Source organism: Agelaius tricolor, unplaced genomic scaffold, assembly GCF_023055355.1.
Source record: "Agelaius tricolor isolate 1412-34295 unplaced genomic scaffold, bAgeTri1.0.p SCAF_2, whole genome shotgun sequence".
NCBI classification, from domain to species: Eukaryota; Metazoa; Chordata; class Aves; order Passeriformes; family Icteridae; genus Agelaius; species Agelaius tricolor.
The window spans coordinates 84,819,614-84,831,698 of record NW_027269262.1 but is presented as its reverse complement, the minus strand read 5'-3'; the positions used below and the strand labels follow the sequence as shown (position 1 = coordinate 84,831,698).

At 41.3% G+C, this 12,085-nt stretch overlaps 1 protein-coding gene across 11 annotated transcripts in view; it reads left to right on the top strand.

Moving 5' to 3' along the window:
- MTSS1 (MTSS I-BAR domain containing 1) overlaps positions 1-12,085 on the top strand; it is a 126,108-nt gene that overhangs the window by 36,515 nt on the left and 77,508 nt on the right. The window lies entirely within an intron of this gene.

Here is a 12,085-nt window from a genome sequence, read left to right as displayed (position 1 = left end):
ACTTAACAATATAAAGAAGTTAATATCTCACTATCTCTTCATAGAGTTGATTGACTAGTCTTTTCATAACAATGAAATTTACATATTTATGAGCTGGTCTTAGAGTTTGGGTAATTTTTTTATTGCATTAAATTTAATTATATCAACTACTGCTAGATGATTTTTCTTTTGGTAGAGGCTGAGAGATCTTCTGTTTGACAAGACTTGAAAGAATTAACAGATGATTTTGCAACAGCTTGTTACTTGGAATGCTGATTTCCACTCTAAGCCACTTCAATTGGATGTGTCCACTATATTTGGAGTAAACAGTCTTGGCATTTTCAGATTTGCTAGTGCTTCTATGCAGCTGCCAGACTGGCAGGGAATACTTTTGTTATTTGCAATAACATCTTAAGGTTGCTTGTTCCTCCAGCATACCAGTCTCATAGTCATTCTCTTTAGAGCCTGTCTTTGAGTGGTAAGCATTGTATTTTTGGTGTTAAAGCAATAACAGCTTCCTTCAGAGGTGGATCTCTGGTTTGTATCCAATTCCTGTGACCTGGGTAGTTAGTCTGTACCATAGGCTGCAGTCTTCAAGTGTCTTCCATCATACATTCCCAATGGGTCATAAATCTACAGGTGGTATGACCTGGCACCTGCTGTAAAGGGACTGAAAATGAGCTCTTCAAGGCTTTGTTGAAAGGATGTATAGCTCCTGCAAGTTAGCTGATGGAAATGACCAGTGTGGGTGCCTTCATGGATGTGCTGGATTAATTACTGTAATAAGCAGGAAAAAATGGTGGACCAAGACAGAATGTAAAATGGGGAGGATTGCACCATTCCCATTATCCAACTGTTGTATTTCTCTGTGTGCAAGGTTTGAGAAGACAAGGAGAAAGTATGATCCTGCTCCCATAATAAGCTGCTTCTGGCATGCAGGGACCTCTTTGTCAGTAAACTGTGGCCATCCAAGTGGTTTGAGGAGCTGGTTGGTTAAAGATGGAATTGCACAGGTCTACAGAGGTTTATGTCTCAGGACTGAGGCTCAGTGTTTTACTTTAAGTGGGATGCTCTGCAGAAAGTGTTAATGCTAGACCCATACATCTGCCCTGCTTTAAGCCTTGTCAAGGCACTGATCTTGTCAATTGCTAAATGTCCTGAAAACAAGGTGAGGCTTAGACTATGTTCAGAGCTGGATGAAGGGCATGGAAGCTGAGTGACAATGCAATTGCAGTCATTAGTTGGAAGTTACTAGTTAACAGTATGTTTAATGAACTTTCTGATTGCAAGACCTGTGAAACATTGTGATTGCATCCTCAGCACTGTGTGTGGCTGGGCTTGCTTGAAGGAAGGAAAATTTATGTGCCTGGTACCATCAGAATAACAGCTTGAGAGCCCTTCACTCCTCCAATTCCTGAGACATTTACACCACAGAAGTAATCAAAAGCATACAAATTTAGTCCGGAGCATGATTTCCTTTAATCCATTACATTTAAGGCATCACTGTTTTGTTTCTATTAATGCAATGCAAAACACGTGTCTTGCAGTTTTTGAGTAGTTCTTACTGGTATGAGCATCTCTAATAGCTCAGACATATTTCATTGAAATGAAAATATACAGGGGCCTGTTTATAAACCTCCAGAGCCAGGTTTATGGCACAGACATTGGCTGAGGCTACTTGTTAATTGTGAGAGTGGACTGGTATTTCATACTTAATTCCTGTGAATAGGGTTTTTCTTAGCTAACCCCATTTGAGTGGAAGTGGGAGACTGGGAGAGGAAAAAGAAATGGGAGTATGTTCACATTTTTTGGGCAAATGTTTTTCAAAAACCTTAAAGTTACATGCAGTAAATGATACACTATAATGCACATATATAAGCTGTATTTTTGTAGTTGATGGAATAAACACAGATGGCTGTGACCCTTTGAGATGAATATTGCAATCCTAAATTTAGCACTTCCTAATTAAGGAACCTCCCTTGCTAATTTGCACCACTGAGTGGAATAAGGGCTGTGTGCTGAAAATATATTCCTTAAAATTGTGCAGATCTGTTTGTGACTCTGTGATGCTGTGTGATATTCTATAGAAGACTCAAGTGAATCAGGAGGGTTTCTGGGGCAGCGTCCTGCTGTTCAGGGACATCCCAATGCAAATTCTTGAATTCATCATACATTTGATCTTTGTCCTTGGATGTTGTATGTTTTTCATTTGGTGGCAAATAGAATTTTCATGTATGCAAAAGAGATATTAATGTGGTATGTAAATGAAAAATTATGGGAACAGAAACTTTATTGGTTGCTTTATAAAGTATTTTTCTCATAAACGTTATTGGCAGAATGTATTGCAAATTTACAGCTACAATAAGGAATTTTACTACACCCCCTTTAGCATACTTGGAAGTTGTTTTATGGCACAGTAAGTCAATTTTCTGGCCCTACTAATATCTTCATTTTTATAGAGGACAGAATCATGCAATCATTTAAGCAGGAAAATATCTAGAATAATCTAGTCTAACCATAATGTTCAGGTTTTGTTTAAATTTTTATCTCTCTTGAGTTCTGAAGACAGGATGTGTTGTTTAAAAGTGACAGTGCTTGATTTAAATATAAAACAAACCTTCAACAAAATGGCTACCATACAGCTAACATACAAGTCAAAAGCAAGGCACTCTGCTAATTCAGACAGGATTTGTTCCTGCATATTAAACAAGCTGAGAACAGGGACAAAATAACTTGTTTTTCAGCTTGTGTACTAAAAATAGGTTTTTTATTGTTGTTGGCTTCAGAATCTCTTCAGACAAATGATGGTCAGACAAAATGTAATGTAAGTATTTAAGTGAATAAACAATCTGCCCCAGTAATAATATAGGACAACCTATCAGTTCCATGTTTGTATTGCTGCAGCTTCAGGTGCAAAATTGATTTTTTTCTGTACACTCATGCTACACATCTTTTTCCAAATCTATGAATTGATACAGCACATCTGTGCTACTTGAGAACAAAAAAGTATGAAGTCATAGTCCCATAAATAGCTTGTAGGATGAAAATGCTGAAGACAGCCTTCTTTTCATCTCCTGTGGGTCTCTTGTACAGGACTCTGGAATCTTGGCTTTGATTCTTCATGCAGAGTCTTCACAATATCCACATCTGGGCTATGAATGTAGCTGAGAACAGATCTGCTTTAGATCTTCGTGGCTAATAATAACTTCAAGAAACAAATGCTTCTAGCAGAAGAATGTTTGTGTGGTCTCTAAAACAGACCAAGTTAAGACAAAAAGGAGAATCCAGAGCATCCAAATAGTGCTGAACTGGTATCAGATGCCAGAGTTGTAAAAGGAGTTTTCTCTCAATTGACAAAGAATTTATTTTTTAGCTTCGCAATAAATCCTCTCTGTCACAGTGAAAATTCCTGTCTCATCTTTCTTTGGTGATATCTGCATATTCTCCCAGATAATCTGCATTGTATTCAGCACAGTGTCTGTTTTAAAAAGGGCATTTTGCAGAGCTTATTGTTTCCATTGTTTCCTTTTTTGTAATAACATACTAGGTCCTTTTCACTAGCATACATTTTTAATCATATTTTCTTGGAAGCAGGATGTTATCTATTTAAATAGCGCTGTTCAGTGCTTCTTAATAACTGGTAAAAGATCAATCTGTTTTTAACTGGTAATTACTTGGACTACACCTGCATCTTGTAAAAATACCAGCAATACCTTAAATAGGACTACATCAGGCACAGGAAAACCTCATAATTTAAATATTTGAGTAAACACATCAAGCACATTTCGGGTGGGAGGAAGAGAAAATTGATGGTTGGGCATTTTTATTTTTAAATGTCATGAGGGTTGTGCTTTGTTGTGAAATAGTGTCTAAAAAATGAGAGGAGGAAAAGAGATTGGCAGCATTTCCTCATTCTTCTGAGAGGAAGCAGCATTGCACAGCTGACCTGGGAGCGTGTGCCAGGAGATGACAGGAGCGTCTGGGGTTCATGCCAGAGGTGCTGTGCTCCTTGCAGGGGCTGAGGGGCTGGAGAGGACCTCAGGATTTCCAGTGTTTGAACAGAATAGGAAACAGGATTCAAGTGGACTTTTGAATGAAAGTTGGAGGAAGTCAAGGTGACAGCAACCTCACTGCAGGTCTCAACACTGACTCGCCTTAGTGTGAAGCTTGTCCTCGGTGCCTGAAAGAAGAAGAAAAAAAAACCTAGTTGGATTTGAATGTTTTGCACTTCTGGAGTTGTGGGGTTGGGGTTTTTTTTTGTTTGGTTGGTTTTTTTTTTAATTGCAAGAAAGGAAACATTGGAATAGGCAATGCTTATAATGGTCTAAGGTATTTAACATCACACAGTCCCATCAGCACTGAAAACAGGCGAGTTTGACAGTAAATTCATCACTTCAGATTCATGGAAGTTCACATGCATCGTTGGTGGCTTGAGAGCTGCTCAGCAGAACAGGAGGTGGGGGTGCAGCTTGACAGCAGCTGAACATGAGCCAGTGTGTGCTCAGGTGGCCAGGAAGGCCAGTGGCAGCCCAGGAATAGTGCCACCAGCAGGACCAGGGCAGGGATTGTCCCCCTGTACTCAGCAGTGGTGAGGCCATACCTGGAGAGCTGCGTCCAGTTCTGGGCCCCTCAGCTCAGAAGGGATAGGAGGGTGCTGCAGTGTGCCCAGAGAAGGGCAGTGGAGCTGGTGAAGGGCATGGAGAACAAATCTTATGGGAAGAGCTGTCAGTGTTTAGTGTGGACAAAAGGAGGCTCAGGGGACCTCACTGTCTCTACAGCTGGAAGGAGGTTGTAGTGAGATGATGGTCGGCCTCTTCTGCCATGTCTCAAGTGAAAGGACAGGAGGAAATGGCCTTAAATTGTGCCAGGAAAGGCTCAGATTCTATATTAGAAGAAGTTGTTTCTCTGTAAGAATGCTCAGATATTGGAATGAATTACCCAGGGAGGATGTGGAGTCATCATCTCTGGAAGTGCTCAGGAGCCATCTGGGTGTGACACTTGGGATTGGTTTAGGGGGTGACTGTGGTGGTGCTGGTTGATGGCTGGAGCACATGATCTTGAAGGTCTCTCTAACTTTGATGATTCTGTGAAAATCAAGTCTGGCTCAATTGGTTCACATGTGTTTTTAAAAAGTTTATAAGTAAAGATTTAAAATTCAAGCCTTGACGTGCCTTTTCCTGGGTTGAGCATGAGCTCTTGCCAATGGATGTAATTCACTGCCCGTAAGATGTGGCCTCACTAAGTCCCCCTTTGAGAGCATGCCTTGGTGCTGCACCTGTGTTTGCTGGTGCCATTTTTAGCAGTAAATGACAATCCATAAAGCAGCATGAATGCCCAGTATAACATCCTGGATCTTCAGTCTTTGGAGGAAATGCTGTAATTTAGTCTTTGTGGAAGTAAAATGTAAATCTGTAACTGTGTAATTAAAACTAAATAAAAATTTTGATTTCTCATTCCCTACATCCACACAACAGTATAAGCTCAAAACTATCAGCATTTTAAACAGGAGAGAAAGAGGGATTGAAAAGTTTCACATAACCTCATGTGGGGATGGAAGAAGTAAGAGTTAAACAGATACGTGAATTTAGTTTTTAAAAGAATTAAATGGCTTGTTTGTTCTGCCTTACTCATTTAATTACAGCAGTGTATTAAACTTCTTATTTGCAGTGAAATAACCAGTAAGAGACATGTTTAGGTTACATTTTTTCCAGAGACAAGTCCCTGCAAAAAAGTGTATTTGCTATATTTGCACACCCACATAGGTATAATAGGTGTCTGCTTTTAGTTTGGAATACTTGTTGAACAACCAAAAATAGGTTTCTGAAAACCAGAGCTTGAAAGGGAGGCCAAGGTTCATATCAGTTATGCATGGTAGTGTATTTGTTATCATACTGTATGACAAAGAATAAAAATTTTAGGCATTACTTTGGAGGCTTCCCAGACACGTAAAAGGAATGTTCAATCCTTCTACTTTGATGTAAACTCAAATTAATTTACACATTCCCATGGAACTTGGTCTCTTCCCAGCCTCCCCCTCAATATTCTGTTGGATCAGGAATCCTCGATATTTCAGTGAAGGGGGACTTTGGCATTTGAGGTAGCTGATTTTCAGTTTCTGTTCTTCATGTACATTTTATCAGGTAATGCTGAGGTGGCACAGTTAGTATTAAGAAGTGAAGGATTAGGGTGCAGTTGAGATTTCGCTGTCATTATCCATTTTCACATGTTGCAACCAGAAATGCTTTTGCTTTCTCTGCCAAGAAGCAGATTAGTTTATGTTGCTCCAATTGTGGAATTATATTTTCCATTTTAAATACTGCATCAGAAAGTTCTGTTTCACAGTCAGGAAAACTTTCCTACAGAAAGATAATGGGAATCAAGTAGATATTAAAAAAGCAGCATCTGAATACATAATTAGTCACCCAAGCCTCAAATAGAAAGCCACTTGGAAGCTTACATTTTCTTGTTTAATTCTCAAGCCAAACAAGTGTCTACTAACAGCATTAATTCTGGAATTTGGAACTGTTTTTTCACCACCATAAAAAGGTACAGTTGATAACCATTGATACAGTTGTAACTATTCCAGTAGTAGTTTACTAAAAAAAAACACCCCCTCACCTTTTTTTTTTTTTTTTTTTTTTTTTTTTTTTTTTTTTACTGCCCAGTTAGTTAATTTGTGAAAGGAAAAGAGCTATTTTCAGAAACTGAAAGGGAGGGTTCAAATAGGTCTCCTGTTTTATGAATTAACTGCTGAATACACCTTCAGTTTTGAAAGAGCAATTTATTTTCCTGTGACTATTTGCAAGAGGGAAATGAACTCCTGGGAAGGAAGCTGTGGAGAAACAATAGGACTCACAGAATACATTAATCTAAATGTGAGTGCATAACTGGCATAAAACGTGTTCTGGAAGATATGCCTTGGAGAGAGGTAACCTGCACTAGCTAGCAGAAAGCTGCATCCTGTTGATGTCAACCAACTGTAAGGAAACACTGTTGGATTCTAAAAATAGGATTAAAATAGGCTGTATGGCTTCCATGAAAGTGTATCATCCTTGACTTGCTGGGACTGACCTCTTCATGCAGAATCCAGAGAAAATCCTTGCCTCTCTCCAAGAAGCTCAGCTTTGGTTCCCCCAGATGCATAAGTGGCTGATGGCAGCTGTCTGCAGCCTGACTTGTCCCCTCCTAGGAGAAGCTCTTAGCTGGTGAAACAGTTCCCAGTTCCTTTAAATATGGCCACACCATGAGTAGTGAAAGTGGAGAGAGTATGAACTCACAGTATTGTAGCAAGAGTAAAGCTTTGGTATCTAACCATCTTACTTGTTTCCTACAAACTGGCAGTGTTTGATTTACATGGATTAATGTATCCCAGTATTCTTTCTTACACTGCCTGACTTGCTGGCTGAAGATAATTGTCTGCTCTGTAGGGGATGGTGGGTGGGTGTGCCTGGTGCATGCACTTACAGAGTTAATTTCATTGCCTTTAACTTTCAAAAAGATAGAAAAAGTAGCTGCACTTGGTTAAGGACACAGCTTTGGAAAAAATACCTGTGGAGTACCTGATTATAGATAAACAGATTTGGTGCCATGGCTTTATTGACAAGCCAGTTTTGTCAAAATGATTTGTGCTAGGTGCCTGTAACCTCACAGGGACAGGGAAAAGGCTTAGAAAGCTGGATAGCTCTCATGTGATTACATTATCAGGGGTGTATTTACATCCAAAATAGAGAAAGCACCAGAATAAATAGCACCAGTGTTTATTGCAGAACTTTGTGTTCTGTTTGTTGTGCTAACACAGCAAGTAGTGTGAAATAGTAGTGACAGGGAAGTGAGTGTTTATGTAATTAGGTGATTTCTACAATCACCTTGTGTACTTGCTGCATGAGAACACCACCTCATGCTAAACTATGTGTTTTCTTTCATTTATTTATTTATTTATTTGCATTCTGGCATTAATTTTGGGACTGAAAGTTGTGTTGTAGTCACACTTAGGAATGATGTAGATTGTCTTGACCCGATTTAGCAAATGGTTTCTCTGTACCAGTGACTTTAAAATCTCCCATACAGTATCTGAAAAATAGGAGCTTGCTTGTCTTCTTCCTGGGGAATCCCCATTTTGGCTTCTGTGGTCTTTGACATTGTGACTACAGCTTGTCCTGATATAGCCCAAAGAAATAAATGGATCTCTTCACAGAGGGGAAATCATTGGAATAAATGGGAGAATCCTGGCCAAACCCTACCCATTACACATGCCTTTTTCCCATGGCCTCTTTCACAGGACCATTGCAGTACTGTTTACCATCCTTTTTTTTTTTAATACAAGTTTTGGCCCACACACCAGAGTTTATGTTAAGGTGGGGTGATAAACAGGGAAAACAGGCTTTCCACCTGGTCATTCAGGGTGCTTCTTTGCATGGTGTTTTATCCTTTAGATTTTCACTGCAGCTGAAGTTGGCATGTAAGGAAATGTCAGGATGGAGTTGCTTTACTTGGGTGTAAATCTGTGGTGTGATGTCCATTGCCCCTGCAAGCCCCTAACTCTGCTTCCCTGGGTTTCTTCTGTGCTCTCCATTTCTCAGCCCTGGTGGGGATGCTACTGGCTGGTGAGATCAGTATCTGCAGAGGTTACAAATGTGCTGCAGATTCTCTATATAAACATTTTGGTCTTGTTTTTGTACTAGTCCCGGTACTGTTGCCAAATACTATTATCATAATTGGCCAAAGGAAACAAGGGGCTCAGGCTTGTACCAGAAATAGCAGCTCTTGTTAATGTACAGTGGCTTGTGTTGTCTGTGTGTCCTGCTCCAGCTCTCTGGGAGGCAGCTGGTTGTGTTGCTTTTCTTTTTTTTAATGTTTGTGTCAGAACTGGTTTTGGAAGAAGCAGAGTTCACTCCTGGTCTGTGCTCCAGGGAAGGTGGTACTTGGTTAACTGGTAAGGGTTTGTACCAGAGGAGAGCATTTGTATGATTGCACTTAATCAGGAAAAGAGAGACTCTGGGAGTTTAAATAATTCATCCCTTTCTTTCAGTCACTTCTTTTCAGGTGTGGTGTGTATCTTCATTAAATCTTGCATGAGTGCTGTGATGAGAGGAATGAGTTCCTGGCATTAGAGGCAGAATGCAAACCCTTTGGGATGGTAAGTGACCGCAGCTGGACAGAGGTGCTGTGGCAGCAGCTCAGTCTGCCCCATTCCAGCCCCATGGGAACAGCAAGGCTCAGGAAGTTCCTTCAACAAACAACAGCACATAAGCTGTCCTTGCAACAGGGTTGGAAGGATTTGAGAATTATTAAAGTTCACAGTTTAAAAACCACTTCAGGCTCCATTCTGCCCCTGTGTAACACTCCATACAGTGCTATAATTGTTTACCCAGTGGGTCAATCTGTCTCACCCCAGTCTGAGAGGATTCCCCCAAAATGCTTCTTTCCTTGTGCTTGTGGCTGACAGGAAGGCCAGGCTGAGACTGTGTTTTAGATTTTGTTGCAAAGCTGCAGTTTGTGGTTGCTCTCAACTCCTCTTGAGCAGCTTGTTTCCAAAAAGAGCTGCTGCCTTTGTGTGCCCCAGTCAGGAGATTGTTTCCACCAAAATGGAGTGTTGTGGACAGTGATGGGAGGCAGAGGAAGGACATTGCCAGCCCCCCCAAAAGGAGAAAGGTGCCAAGCAAAACTCAAACCTCTGTAGGGGACTGGTAGCTGAGCCTGCAAGGCTCAGTTGTGGCTGTAAACATGCAGTGGAGCAGCAAGCTGCTGTGGGTTTGGAGCTGCTTCCTGCTGAGCAGTGATAGGCAGGAAGAAGTGTCTCTTGAATTTGAAGATGACTGTCACAATGCAGTGAAATGCACTTGAATTTGTTGGTCTGAAATAGCACTGAAGTGAGCAGCATTGCATCAGTGCCTTCACATGGCAAGTGGCATGGAGCAATGGCTAATACTTTTGACTTCCCTCAGAGGTTTGCCTTTGTCTTCAAAATAAAATATTAAGAAATTGAGAGACAGTGTTTTTCCCTCTCATTCGCCTGCCCATACCCAAAGGGTGGAAGCAGTGATCCTGCTCCCTGCAGACAGAGGCAGGGCTGTTGCTTTGGGCCTGTTTAACCCTTTGGAACCCACTGAGCACATGGCCAAACAGCTGCTGCCTATTTACATCCTACAGCAGCTGCCCTCAGCCCTCCCTTCCACAGCACCAGCTGGTGGGGAAGCCACAGAGAAAAGTCTCTGCACCCACACATTCCTGTTCCTCTGAACTGCCTGTGGGTTGCTGGCTGGCTGGGAGTCTTCATTGCAGGTTATTAAAAGCACCCAAGTCTGGTGTGCCTGAGAAGTGCACTGGTGTTTCTGTGAGTGGTTGCTTTAAAATTAAGGGGAAAATACAGATGCTTTATTTATTATAGCCAACTTTTCTGTCAGTGAGGAAAGGGTTTCATTTTCAGGTGACCATTCATAGTAGCAGAAAAGTTGTTTTTCACTCTGTGTATCATATCCATTTGTTAAATTCTCCATGTCTTAGATGCTTTGCTTGCCCTTTAATCCTGGGACCCTACCTGGCCCAGGAACTTGCAATATATTTTTTTTTAGTTCCTTTTAGCCCCCATCCATCTGAAACACTGCATTTTTTTTTGACCAGATGAGAATTAAGTAGCTGAATCCAGTTGATGAGGGCTGTTCCAAATAGCTCCTGGTATTCCCTATCTCAGTGTTGAGGTTGTATGGCTTGGTTCCTGTGTCTGCAGGGAGCTTATTTCCATATTAAAGACTGAACAAATACTTTCCTCTGCAGAGTCTTCTGACAAACTGGTGAGAGGAAGCCTGGTTTCACTGAATCACAGGAGAATGACCCACAGTGGCAGAGCTTTGATGTGGTGGTGCACTGGCACAAGGAAGCTATTGAACATTAAATTATGCCATTGCTGATTGGGATCAGTGAGCCGCCTCTTAATACTCTGCTTTGGTCATGGGACAAAACTCAGCACTAGAGATCTGTGTTTCTTCTCTGCCATTTTAAAATAACTCAAATGAAAGAGTTTGAGCTTACTTGATGTGCAGATCCCTTTGAGGCAGGAGAGCAGGGCTGTGGCTCAACTGAGCAGTGCCTGGTGCTCTCAGCAGGGCCACAGTCCTGTGACTAAGGCAAGTCTGGGATATTTTTAGTGTTCTTCCTTGAGTTGTTTGCCTGGTCCTCTCTGCACTTGGTTAGTGCTGTGAAGGTCAAACAAAGATAATAGACAGTTGTAAAGAGTGCTGAGAGGCCCAGCTGGTCGGGATGGCACTCCACCAGCACTGCTCTGCTTTTGAGATAGAGGGATGGGGAAGGGCTGAGAAGTACTGGCATGCTGCTTTCAAGATATCAAACCCAGCTTTCTTCACACCTCTAAGCTAGGGAATAGGTATGTGCCAGGAAACAAATCCAGGCATCAGAAAAACAGTGACCTGGTCAGTTTGTCTGAAGGGATTAGGGAGTCATGTACAGCCTGCAACCCAATAGTCAGGATCTCTTATCTTGCATACTTCATTCAGCACGGAGTAGCAGCACATGCTGTGGAGGGGAGGGATCTGCCATCACTGAATATATTGACAAAGGGAAATGGCAGGAGACTCCCTTTACTGCTGGACTCTCCTGTAATCAGGTTCCCCCAAGTGTTTGTTTTTCTCCTTCTTACCTTTCATCTTGCATTGTGAGTATTAAAATCACTGTTGGTGGAGGGTGAAATTAATCCATCCCAAGGACTGCTGCTGTCCTTACACAATGCTGCTGCTCAGGTGACTGGGAACTTAATTGTCTGGCAATGTCTCATGAAGAGACCCTAAAACTCACTAAGGAGATCAGGGCTGAAGGGAAAGTATGCAGCTGAAGCCATCTAAGACTGTCTCTCAGGAAAAACCTCTGGGAAAAGTGGGGAAGAAATGAATAAAATAAGTCACCAAAATAACACAGTGGTGTGTTATCACTCTAGCTACCAATGCAAAGCATGACATAACTGGAAGGAAAGGATATTTTTGGGAGTAAATAAGAATACAAATAATAAATGGGTTTTTTTCTGTGTGTATTAGATATTGAATGAAATATGTTGGGCCGCCTTCAAAGCAAGAACCATGAGTGAATTGCTCTAATT